Source organism: Phascolarctos cinereus, unplaced genomic scaffold (genome assembly GCF_003287225.1).
Source record: "Phascolarctos cinereus isolate Bilbo 61053 unplaced genomic scaffold, phaCin_HiC Scaffold_2;HRSCAF=192, whole genome shotgun sequence".
NCBI lineage: Eukaryota > Metazoa > Chordata > Mammalia > Diprotodontia > Phascolarctidae > Phascolarctos > Phascolarctos cinereus.
The window spans coordinates 329,704,066-329,717,619 of NW_027555625.1; the positions used below are offsets into that span (position 1 = coordinate 329,704,066).

The window sequence follows — 13,554 nt, forward strand, 5'->3', positions numbered from 1 at the left end:
ATGCGGCGCCCCGGACCCGGCCCTGGCCCGGCTCCGCGGCGCTGGCACGGGCGCGGGTCCCTCCGGCGCCTCTGTCAGACAGAATGCGGCACTCTCCGGGAGGGGAGGAGGAGCAGGGCGCGGTGCCAGGAGCAGCCGGCCTCCCGGGGCCCGCAGCCCGCCCGGCCCTGCCCCGGCCGCCGCAGCCCCCAGGGCCCCGCCGCTGGCTCGCGCCCACCCTCATCCCCTCCCCCTCCCCCAGGAGAACCCGGCGCCTCACCCCCCACCCTCCGGCCCCGGCCGCCGGCTCTCCGCCCAGCTCTCGCGCCCCGGCCTGGCCACTCCCCGCCTCCCTCCGCCTCACCTGCCCTCCCCGCGGCTGTCCGGGCCGGCGGGCCGGCGGCGCTCAGGGCTCAGCCCCAGCTCCCGGGCCGCCGCCGCCGCCGCCGCAGTGGGTGCGAGGCTAAAGCTGGGAGCCGAGCTCAGGCCCTTCCGCTCATGGCTCCGTCTTCAGCTGCCGGGGCCCAGCTCGGCCGACCGACGGTCACCGCGGCCAATCACTGAGCGCGAAGCGAGGGCCGGCGCAGCCAATCCTGAGAGAGGGCGGGGCCCTGGAGCCGGGGCTGCCGGGAGGGCAGCCTCTGGCCCGAGCTGTGGCAGAGCTGGACTGGAGGGGCTCCCGTGAACCTCGGATTGTAGGTGTTCTGGACGTGCCCTGGAAGTAAACATTGATCCCGTCACCTTCGATGGACAGAGAGGGCAAGTGATCTTAACGTCACCCAGCCATGTGGGGCCAGGTAGACACCGGAATCCGGTTGTCTTGCTTGCCTACCCGAGATGAGAGGTAGTTCATTCATTCGACCAGCATTGGTGAATCATCTGCTATGGACAAGCTACTGTTCTGCGCTCTCTGCTTTTATTTCCCTACGTGTATCTTGGTGAACTCATCAGTTCCCATAGATTAAACAGTTATCTCTGTGCAGAGATGGTATCCAATTGATAGCTGGTGGTGCCAGACTGATGGAGTTCAGGAAAGACTCAAACTGCATACACATGTATTATATACAATATATGTATACATAATATATGCAATACACGTACCCACATGTGTATTCAGCTCCGGTCATTCTTGAACTCTATCAGTCTGGCACCACCAGCTGTCAATCCGATATAAATTATATGTCCTTTTAAGCATCTCAAAGTCAACATGTCCAAAACAACTCATTATCTTCCTTCCTCCCTCCCCCCATCTGTGTCTCCCTATTTCCCTATTTCTGTTGATGGCTTCTCCCTTCTCCCAGGTCTTCCATCTTAAAATCATCTTCTACTCTTCTTTAAAAAAAGCTTATTACATTTTATTTTATTTTCATATCCTCATTCCCTCCTTCCTACCCTCCTCACCCCAGTTCTTCTGTGTGTCCCTATTTTACCCTTCTGTTGAAGGCAAAATCATCCTCTTCTTTAAAAGATTCTAATTAAATTTTATTTTATTTTCAGATCCTCAGTCTCTCCTTCCTATCTCTCTCCCCCAATTGAAAAACAGCAAGAAAAACAATTCTTGTTGCAAACATGTATAATCAAGCAAAATAAATTCTGCACATTGGCCATGTTAAAAACAAATCTCAATTTGTACTCTGAATCTATTACTTCTCTATCATGAGGTTGGTATCGTGTTTCATCTTGAATCCTTTTCATGATGGTGTTGAACAGAGTTCCTAAGCCTTTCAAAGTTTTTTTGTCTGTATAATATTCCTGTTATTGGATAAATTGTTCTGTTTCTGCTCACTTTAATTTTTCCATCTTCTGCTCTTTGATCTCACCCTCACTCCCTAGATCTAATAAGTTGCCAAATCTTGTTGAATATACCTCCAAAATCTCTCAAATCTATTCCCTTCTATATATTCACATAGTCACCACCCTGGTTCAAGCCCTCATTACCTTTTGCCTCTACTAGTGCAAAAACTTTTTAATTGGTCTCATGCTTCCAGTCTTTCTTCTCTCTTAATATGTCCTCCACATAGATGCCAAGCTAATATTACCAAAGTTATAATAATAGCTAGTATTTATATAGGACCTCCTATGTGCCAGGCACTTTTATGTGCTAAGCACTTTACAAATATTATATCATATGATCCTCAAAACAACTTTAGGAGGTATATTGCTATTATTATCCACCATTTTACAGACGAAGAGACTGAAGCAAGCAGAAGTAAAGTGACTTGCCCCAGGCCATGCAGCTGGTAAATGTCAGAGGCTGGATTCAAACTCAGGCCTTCTTGATGTCAGAAAGAGCGCTCTATCCACTGAGCCACCTAGCTGCCTTTAGTAAAGTTCTGACCATGGTGCTACCCTGCTCAAAAGCTTCTAGGGGCTCCCTGTTGCTTCTAGTATAAAAGCCTCTGTTTGGCTTTTTAAAGTCCTTTGCAATCTGGCTTCAGCTCAACTCTCCAGACTTACTGCACATTACTTCCTTATGCACACTCTATGTTTCAGCCAGACCGGCTTATTTCTTGTTCCCCATACATGGCATTTCATCTCCCTCAGATATACCTTTGCTTGGGCTATCCTCCATGCCTGGGAGGCATTCTCTCCTCACCTCTGACCCAAAGACTCTCTGGCATCCTTCAAAAACCCAGCTCAAGTGCCACCTCCCAGTTACTAGAGCCCATGAGCCCCTATGAATACTTTGTAAATATGTTGTATTTACTTTTTTGTGTGCGTGTTCTTCCTTAGCCAATAGAATATAAGCTCTTTGAAGAATGAGACTGAATCCCCAGCCCTGGTATAATGCTTGGCAGAAAATAAAATAAATGCCTGCTGAATGAACAAACAAATGAAGGGGAGAGTATTTTAGACATGACATGTGTTATCTTTTTTGATTCTCACAACTGCCTTGTGAGATTGGTATGACCTTCTCCATTTTGCATGTGAGGAAACTGAGATTTAGAGAGGTTAAGTGCTTTGCTTATAGTTGTATGGTCATGTAGTTAGTAAGTAACTGTGTTGGGATTTAATCCTAGGTCTTTCTGGCTCCAAGGTCAGAGCTCTATCCATTACCCTAACGCTGTCTCACTAAATCAGAACAGTCAGTAAGTAGTTCATTTGGACAAGAGGCAGAACTTGCAGAGGAGGAGGATGTGGTATAAGGCTAGAAAGGAAGGTTGGAGCCAGAACGTAGAGAGATTAGCCTTTCAAAGAGAAGGGCCAACTTGACTTTTGAAAAATAGTCATAGAAGTTGAGGTTGATAAAAGGCTGGTATTGAATTAGAGAGGAAGACTAAGTCATTAGGGGAGATGGGAGAGTGCCTTAAAGAATGGACAATTCAACAATAATTTTTAAGTACCTACTATGTGCCAGGTATTATGTTAAGTGAAAGGGATACAAAGATATAATAAAGGAGTCCTTGCCCTGAAGAATCTTATATTTTATTGGCAGAGAAGGGACAACATGTACATACTTATATAAAAATAAAATATATGCAAAGTTTTTTTTTCCCCTGGGGGGCAGAGGGTAGTTTATTAAAAATAGAAAAAAATCTATCTGGCCATGTGTAGTAGCAGCAATATCTACAAGAGTCTCTGCCTTGTAGACTAGGCTAGTTTTTTTCCCTAAAACAAGAAAGCTATCTCTGAGACTTGATCAATCAGTTGAATCCTTTCTATAAGCAATGATGGTATTGATTTGATCATGGTTCCCAGAGCAAGAGGTGGAAAGTGGGAGAAGGACTGGTGCAGCAATACAGCCGATAGATGTCATAATGGGGTAGTTCCAGGTTAGGAAGGTGCATGGCAGCAGTTAAGAAGATGGCACAGTGAGGTGCCTGGGGCTGGTGTTAAAAGCCAGGAAAGATTATAGTCTGGTAGTTCAGTTTCAGATTCAAGATTGAAATGAAATGAGGTATCTGCAGCCCACCTAGCAATTAGTAAAAGGAGCTTTGCTTAGCAATGTAATAGAAAGGGAGAAGCTAGGTGGTGCAGTGGCCTGGAGTCAGGAAGACATCTTCATGAATTCAAATCTGGCCTCAGACACTTACATGCCTGGGGGTGAGCAGATATTGTTACTCTGGCCTCTGATTATTTTGTAACTTTCCCCTCCCCAGATTTCCAAGCTTTCTTTAAGGACTTTTGTATGGTATACAAAACAAATTATCTGGTGGTACTGTAAGATACCTAACCCCCTCCACAGCAACCTAGTCATTCTCTGCCTCGGTACTCTAGGTAAACCCTGTTCCCAGCCCCCCCTTCTTGGGTACCCCAGCACTTGTTGCGTGGTACCTCAAGCTGCAACTCCTTTACCTCGATTAAAGACCTTCATTTTGTTATATAGACTGTTTTCATTAAAATTTCAGGTTGACACCATGCACTTAATAAACGTGTGTTTCCTCACTTCCAGCTCTCCCAAAAGGAAGTCAGGGCCTTTGAAAGGTGAGAGCCTAGGGCACAAAGAAGGGGAGCATTGGAACTTTTCGAAAGTTTTATATTTACGAGGCTAGAGGGATTCAAACAAAGACATCTTTATATGCATATATTGGACTACAATAAAGAAAGATGCTGAGACAGCAAAGAGATTTGAAGGAAGTGTAAGGTGTTTGAAGTCTGTTCACTTGGGCAACGAGAGAAAAGGAAGGAGTGGCAGGAAGTTGGATTTCTACTTAAGACCTTCTTAGAGACAACAGCTGTGCTTAGTTTCTGTTTGCATTTCAGCTTTGGCAGAAACCTGCTAATTATGGATCAAAGCAGCAAGTAGTTTCCTGGAGTAAGAGAAAAGCCCAATACAGATAAAAGTATCTTCTAGAAATTACTGGCAATTAAGCCCCTCGAATAGCAAATAGGCCCCCAAAGCTAGCACCAAAAGCAAGAGAAAACTTTGACTCATGAGAACCCCTTGAAATTTTAAGGGGTTTAATGCATATTATCTTATTTGAGCCTCCCAACAACTCTGTAAGGTAGATACTAGGGTTATTATTAACCCCATTTTACAGATGAGGAAACTGAGACTCAGGTTGCAACTTGCCCATGATGCAGCGTCAAGATTCAAACCAAGGACTACTTTGAATTCAAGTCTTGCCTCTCAAAATCTCAGTTATGGCAAGTATAGAGAGCATAGATCCTTTTATGGTAAGCCACAGAGAGATTTGCACAAATTTATAGTGGTCTCCCAACTCAAGAAGATCAATTGCTTTCCAGGTTATTAGGAAGAATGAAGCGTTCATTGAAAGAATGGAAGCCAAAGGAAGAGATGGTATAAGACGATGCTGGTGAAAGCAGTCAATGTCAAAGGCTGAAGAGGTATCAAAGGAGATGAGGACTAAGAAAGGGCCCTCATGTTTGGCAGTAGATAATGTTGTTCAGTAATTCAGGATAATCTTGGTGAGAGCAGTTTCAGTAGTGAAGTGGGGCTGGAAAACAAATTGAAAAGAGCTGAGAAGTGAATTAGAGATGAGGAAGTAGAGGTAACTGAAAGGGAAGACAGTAGTTTGAGGGGATGAAAAGGTTTTGAAATTATGAGTAAAAGAATTGTAGAGGTTTCAAAAGAGAAAAACAGATTTGAGGACTGAACAATTTCTTAAGAAACTGTTATATCTGAGGATGAGATTTGGTTAAGATGTAGGAATGATTCAGTGATGGAGTGTATCTAATGAGGGTTGGGAAAAATAAATATATTTAACTGGACGCATGTGAATTTAATCATGCAGGCTTAAAACTGAAAATGAAAGGAAGTTGATAACTGCTTACGTATCTGCCAAACCAGATACCACAGAGGTGAGCATACAGAAAGAAAAATATCAGTGGAGAGAATAAATAATTCAGACAATATGCAAGAAGAGAGACATTAACAAAACCCGTAACTTCAGATGTCTATATACAAATACCAAAGTTTAGATTAAAAATTGCACTAGATATCTTAATATAAGGAGGTAGATTCAGCCTCTTGGGCATCATTGAGATTTGGTAGGATGTGACTCATGATTGGAACATGGCCATGGAAGGACATAACCTATATAAAGTGAACAGATTAAGTAAAACGGGCAGTGGAATAATAATGTATATTAAGAACATACTTGTGGGAAAATCAGCAACTCATTTCTATATTGCTTTTAAGGTTTGCAAAGGACTTTCCTCGTAACAGAAGTCATATCACAAAAAAATGCAAGTGACTTCAAAATGGAGAAATGATTAGCCTAGACTCATAAACCCAAAAGATCAGAATTCAAACTTGGGGCTCTACCAAAAGCCAGAGCAGCTAATATTAAATTTTCTTTTTCTTAATGCTGATTTCATTCTTCAAAAAGAGAAAAGAAGTGGCAAGGGAATCTGCTATTCTGGACCAGATTCAGACCAAATGAAAACCTTAGAAGGAAATAATCACTCTGCCTTAGAGTTTATGACAGATAATGAGGAATAAGCTGGGCCAACATGGTATCTTAGATTTTGGGAGAGCAGATTTTAAAGAATTTACAGAGAACAATAGACAGGGTCCCCTGTACTAAAGTTCTTCAGGGAAAGATGACCCTAGAGGGATACAGTGGTCCCAAGAGGAAAATTCTGATGAAACAAACCTAACTGATTCTGATGAGGAAGAAAAAGCAAAGATGTTTAAAGAGACTAGTGTAGATATACGTGAAACTCACTGAACAAAGTAAAAATTTTAAAATATCTATAGGGCAAAGGTAAAAGGATTTTATTCCTCCTGCTGTTCCTTGTAAAAGACACTCCATTTTCTATGTCTGAGCATTTTTATTGGTTGTCTCCCATGCTTGAAATTCTCTCTCTCCTTGCCTTGGTCTCCTGGCTTCCCTGGCTTCCTTCGAGTCTAGTTAAAATCCCATTTTCTGCAGGAAGTATTTCCTAATCCCCCTTAAGGCTAGTGCCTTCTGCCTATTGATTATCTACATTTTATCCTGTGTATTTTTACATAGTTATTTGTGTGTTGTCTCTCCCATTAGATCATGAGTTTCTTGAGAGCAGGGATTGTCTTTTTCTGTCTTTATGTCTGCAGCCCTTAGCACAATACTCAGCACATAGTAGATACTTAATAAATGCTTGTTGAAGATTTGACCTATGCAAAAAGATATTCCTCTAAAATTAAAAGAAAAAAAGATTGGGAGAATATTTGCAATAAATGCATGAGATAAAAGTCTGATATCTGGAGCGTATAAGCTCTGGAGTATTACAATAACCTAATTGGTTTCCAAGGGCAGCTAGTTAACTCAGTGGATAGACTGCCAGGCCTGGAGTCAGGAAGACTCATCTTCCTGAGTTCAAATCTGGTCTCAAATACTTAATAGCTGTGTGATCCTGGACAAATCACTTAGCTTTGTTTATCTCAGTTTCCTCATCTGTAAAATGAGCTGGAAAAGGAAATAGTAAACCACTCCAGTATCTTTGCCAAGAAAACCACAAATGGGGTCATGAAGAGTCAGACAACTGAAAAACCACTGAACAAACTGGACTCCATGACTCAAGTTTCTCCCCTCTCTAATACATTTTCCACACAGATGCCAAAGCGATATTACCAAAGCATAGTTCTATCTTACTTCCCTACTCAGTAAACTCCAATGGATCCCTAGTGTCACCTAAAATCATACATTAGCTTGTGTATTCAGCTTTTAAAGACCTTCACAACCTGGCCCCAGCTGCTCTTTGCAGGTGCCTTCATGTACTCTCTGGTTTAGCCAAGCTGCCTTTCTTACTGTTCCCCACATGGGACATTCCTCCTCTACCCCTTGCCTTGAATGTACTTCCTCCTTGCCTCTGCCACTTAGAATCCCAAGTTTCCTTCAAAGTTCAACTCAAATGGATCCCCCTCCTACATGAAGTCTTTCCAGATCCCACTAGGTACTAGTTTCTGCCCCTAAAATAATCTCATATATATTGTTTCCACAAAAGAATGTAATTTCTTTGAGGGCAGGCATTGTATCGTTTTTGTCCTTCTATCTCTAGGATTTAGCATGTTGTCTGACATATAGAAAGTATTTAATAAATACTTAGATATATCTACATATTATACAATTATGTATATGTATATATGTGTATATATACATATATAAATGCAATATATATACTTCCCACAGTACAATGATTAAATGGAAACAAATTCTTTAATAATCAGGGAAATACAATGGAAAATGACCTTAAGATAAAATGATAATAATAGATAGCATTTATATAGTGCTTTTAAAGTTTACAAAGTACCTTGCCCATATTTTCATTTTATACATTCAATTGGTCTTCACCTTTGGGGGTACAATGCTATTATTATCCCCATTGTACACATGAGGAAATTATATCAAATGACTTGCCCAGGATCATATGGTTAGTGAGTCAGAGGATAAATCTGAACTAAAGTCTTCCTGAATCTATTACCAGCACTTCTCCACTGAACCACCTAGTTGTATCAAATTTCTATATAACCTTATATTTAGTAGAATGACAAAAATAGCAAAAAAATGAACAGAATTCAACATTGATGGGACTGTGGAGAAATGTATTCTATTATATTTTTGAAAGTATTGTAGATTGGTACCAACTTTTGGGAGAGAACAATCAGACATAGTGACATATGTGGTTAGGGAGCTGCCCTCAGCTCTTGGGAAGACCTGGTTATAAATCCCACTTCTGAAACATATTGGCTGGGTAATTCTGGAAAAAAACCAAAGAAACAAACCAAAACATCCAGCTTCTCAGTGGTCTAGGAAACACTCTAAGATAATAAATTGATGAGATGGTGCTGAACTGCATTGGTAGACAGAGTTTTCTCATCTGAGAGTTCTCTGTACTGATGAAATTAAAAGTCCAAACTCTATCTTTAATATAATAATAAAAAGTCAGTCACAAGACTGATCATACCTGTTGACCCAGCAATTCAATTGCTAGGATTTTATTCCTCAGTATCAATTTATTTTTTTTCTTTAATATAAATTTATTTATTTTTAGTTTTCAACATTCCCTTCCACAAGTTTTTGAGTTCCAAATTTTCACCCCATCTCACCCCTCCCCCCACCCCAAGATGGCATGCATTCTGAATATCCCTTCCCCTACTCTGTCCTCTCTTCTATCTCTTTCCTCCTCTCTTATCCCCTTCCCCTTCTATTTACAGGATAGACTTCTGTACCCCATTTCCTATATTTATTTCCCAGTAGCATGTGAAAACATTTTTTTAAACATATGTTTTTAAAACTTTAGGTTTCAAATTTTCTCTCTTCCTCCCTCCCCACCCACCCTCATTGAAAAGGCAAGCAACTTAATATAAGTTGTACAGGTGCAGTTATGCAAAACACATCCATAGTAGACATGTTGTGAAAAACTAACTATATTTCCCTTAATCCTATCCTGCCCTCCCATTTATTCTATTCTTTCTTTTGACCTGTCTCCTCAGAAGTATTTACTCTGATTACCCCTTTCCCAATCTGCCCTCCTCTCTATCATCCCCCTGCTCTCTTGTCCCCTTTTCCCCCTATTTTCCTGTAGGGTAAGACAGATTTCCATACCCAATTGAATGTATGTTATTCCCTCCTTAAGCCAAATCCTATGAGAATAAGATTCACTCATTCCCTCTCACCTTCCCCTGTCTCCCCTTCCACTGTAAGAGACTTTTCTGTTTTTTTTTGTGAGATAATTTACCTTCTACCTCTCCCTTTCTTCTTCTCTGAGTATAATCCTCTCTCATCCCTTAATTTTATTCTCCAGATATGACCCCTTAATCTTCAGCTCACCCTGTGCCCTCTATCTATCTATCTACATATACATACATATAATTTTTTTCCTCCAACTACCCTGATACTGACAAAGGTCTCATGAGTTATAAATATCATGTGCCACTTGAGTCCTGTATTTGAAAGTCAAGTTTTCTATTCAGCTCTGGTCTTTTCACCGAGAATGCTTGGAAGTCCTCTATTTCACTGAGTGACCATTTTTTCTCCTGAAGGATTATACTCAGTTTTGCCCGGTAGGTGATTCTTGGTTGTAATCCTATCTCCTTTGCCCTCTGGAATATTATATTCCATGCCCTGCGGTCCTTTAATGTAGAAGCTGCTAAATCTTGTGTTATCCTGATTGTGTTCCCACAGTACTTGAACTGTTTCCTTCTGGCAGCTTGTAATATTTTCTCCTTGACCTGGGAACTGTGGAACTTGGCTACAATATTCCTAGGAGTTTTCCTTTGGGGATCTCTTTCAGCAGATCTGTGGATTCTTTCAGTTTCTATTTTGTCCTCTGGTTCTACTATATCAGGGCAGTTTTCCTTGAGAATTTCTTGAAAGATGATGTCTAGGCTCTTCTTTTGATCATGGCTTTCAGATAGTGCAATAATTTTTAAATTCTCTCTCCTGGATCTATTTTCCAGGTCAGTTGTTTTTCCAAGGAGATATTTCACATTGTTTTCTAATTTTTCATTCTTTTGGATTTGTTCTACTGTGTCATGATTTCTCTTAAAGTCACTATCTTCCAATTGCTCTATTCTAATTTTTAAGGAAGTATTTTCTTTTTTTTGTTTCTTTTTATTTATTTTTTATTTTTTCAATATAAATTTATTTATTTTTAGTTTTCAATATTCACTTCCACAAGTTTTTGAGTTCTGAATGTTTGTGCTAGGTATAAAAATACAGAAATTTTATGGCCTATACTCAGGAATTTTACTGCTGCTTTCTGGCTCTTGTGAGCTGGACACCTGTGCTTCAAGAATATTATTCTGGCAACTGTGTGGGGAGTGAGTTATAGAGGGGAGAGACTGGATGGTGGTAGTGTAAATAGAGAGAAGGGGACAGATACCAAAGATGTAAGGCAGTGGAACTAGTAATACTTGGCAACTGATTGGATGCTGTGTGTGTGTGTATGTATGTGTGTGTGTGTGTGTGTGTGTGTGTGTGTGTGTGAATGAAGCATTGAAGATGACTTTGAGGCTGAATCTGAGGATGTGCGATTTTGTGATATGGTGAAGTCCAAAGTGTCACCATGTAGGTGTGTAGTTGAAATAGAATGGAGGAGGTCACTGGAGATGAGATTAAGAAGTTATTGATGTTGTCAACATGTTTACTGACATCCCTGAAGATCATAGCAGAATTAAGGTGGGATGGAAGTATGGAAGCTCTAGGTACTGAAGTTATTGAGGAAATTGAGAGAATGAATCAGATATTCATAGAGGAAAACAATTAGTATGGGTATAGAATGCTATAAATGAACTACATGGGTGTTGAAAAAGGTCTTTTTGAGAAATTATTATACCTCAAAAGAGGGAAAAGAAGTAAAATAAGAGAAGGAGAAGAAATCAGTACATCTGCCTTCTACTTGGCCCTGAAAGTCAGAGATAGTGGAAAGAGTAGCTTCCATTGGAGAAGGCTGCATCTTGGGGAATGATCAGTTTTCATTTAAAGTGAAGAAGTGAAATTAATGTTATTTGAGAAGTTAGAGACTGTTAGGGAGAGTTTTTGTGACTAGAACAGGGGTTCCAAAGGGCATGATGCAATGGATTTAATGAAGGATGAACTGTCCAGGATTGGTTACAGGGAAGAGTAGAATTGTTTACAACAGGAATGAGGGGGCAGGAAAAGGTAATATGAGTGCATCCCACTTGCACCTGAGGCAGTGATAACCAGGATTGGAGAACCAGTGAAATCAGAGACAGATTGGTGTTTGCTGTGTTGATAGGGAACTTGAATTCACCTAGAATCCCAAGAAGAATTTAGGGGATTGGCATTTTGATATGTGCTTTTATGAGATTATTTCCTCAGGTATCCTTTGGTTCATTGATTGAGGGCATTGGGCTTCTGAAGTATGGAATAGCAAAATGCTTTTCTTTTTTTAAATATAGTATATTGAATAAATATATATTTCAGTGTATTGGTGGTCTCATTAACATAGATGTTCCCTCTAGTAGTGCAGATTGCAAGCTACCGTGTACTTCCATTTTTGTCCCTGTTTCCCCATAGATCATCCACTGAAGAGCCTACCAAAACACATGAGGAGTTCTTGGCTTTCTTCTTCTGGGCCTTTTTTACGTCTTGTGGTTATCAGCTGAGTACTTGGCCTGCCCATCTATTATCCCTTTCTCGTCATAACCAGCCCAGTTACTTCCTCTCCCAGTCATACATTTATTTGCTGGTGTCTGTTACACTGCTTCTTGTGTCATTAATGGAAATAGCCAAGCCAACTTGTACTCACCATGCATTTCTTCATTGCCTTTTGGGTCACCTGCAACTTTGATTCTTCTGTGATTGAAATGTTCAAAGATTCACAAACATGTAGCATTGTCAGATGAACATATATATGTTAAAAAGATATTTCTTTTTGAGCCAGGGAACAGCTTGGGAGCATTCAAGGCATTGTATCATTTCTAAATTACACCAGCTTGCTCCTTTCCTCTTATTCCACTTTTCTGCTTGGTTTCAATTCCAGGAAGCAAGATGCTCCTCTCAGGATAAGCTGAGCACCCCAAATCTCTCATGCTACTAACTCAACTCCTTCCCACCTCCCCCAGCCTCCTCTCCCCTCTGATTAGAGGACTGGAGTGGGGGAGAGGGTGAAGTACTCAACTCCTCCCAATGCTTTCCTTCATAGAAGGCAGCATTTGGCCTTTCCAGCTCACTTTATATCTACAGCTTTGCTTGGTTCCAACTCCACAAGATGCCCCCAAGCAGAGCATCCCCTGGTGTCTCCTCCACCTTTTCCAATTTCCTTTTGTGTGTTGTCTTTCTCTATTGAACTGTAAGCTCCTCAAGGGCAGGGACTTTCTTTTTTCTTATTTGTATCCCCAGTACCTAGCACAGTGCTGGGCACATAGTAGGTACTTAATGTTTATTCAATTGAATTATTCAGTTTGAGGGCTCAATTAACTGTCCATTTTCAGTGCTCATTCCAGATATGTGTACTACTGATAAACTGATTCAATGAAGTGGCCATCCAACTGCTTGTCATGATTTGAATAACAGGCATTTTTCATACCTTTGGTTTTTCCCATGTTAGTATGATCTCCTTTGAGTAATCATGGATCTCATCTAGGAGGCTCTATAATGTTCTGGAGTTTAATGCAGTCAGCATGACATCCACAAACAGGAATACTTAGAAGATCTATAGGGAATCTCTCTCTCCACTGTATATACTTGTTCTTTATATGACTTTTTTTAAGAGCAAAAATTATTCCTAGAATTCCATTTAACCCAGTTATTGTTCTTTTTGAATAGTCTCGTTTGATAACAGTTACACTCTCTTGCCCGTTAATTGGACCTGGGCTACATGACTGGAATGAGGAAAAGACGTGGATCTTATAATGCCTCAGTTCTTTTTAGCCCTCATTGAATGCTGTAGCTATTTAGTAAACACTGATGTATAATAATGTCTCTCATCCATCCATCCATCATCCAGTGGCACTATTATGAAGCAAAGTGACTGGTAGGACTTGGGGTAGATAATAATGTTTTCAATGTAGATAACATTTTGTAGTTTACAAAGTGCTTTCACATGCATCATTTCATTTCAGCCTCAACCTGACCTAGGCAGGGTGAGAATTCTCCATCTGTTCAGAGGATCAGAAACAATAGATGACTTATTCAACATTCCATCATTGGTAAGTGTTAGAGC

General features: G+C 40.7%; 1 protein-coding gene across 3 annotated transcripts in view; it reads right to left on the reverse strand.

Moving 5' to 3' along the window:
• The window catches only part of MAPK9 (mitogen-activated protein kinase 9), a 50,868-nt gene extending 50,348 nt beyond the window's left edge, over positions 1-520 (reverse strand). For 2 of the 3 annotated variants that reach the window (XM_020998610.2, XM_020998612.2), the window contains exon 1: positions 344-518. The gene's annotated coding sequence lies outside the window, so the exon portion shown is untranslated. Of the gene's footprint in view, positions 1-343 lie in introns of all 3 variants that reach the window. The other variant, XM_020998611.2, reaches the window with a different exon arrangement.
• Positions 521-13,554: the final 13,034 nt, after the last annotated feature.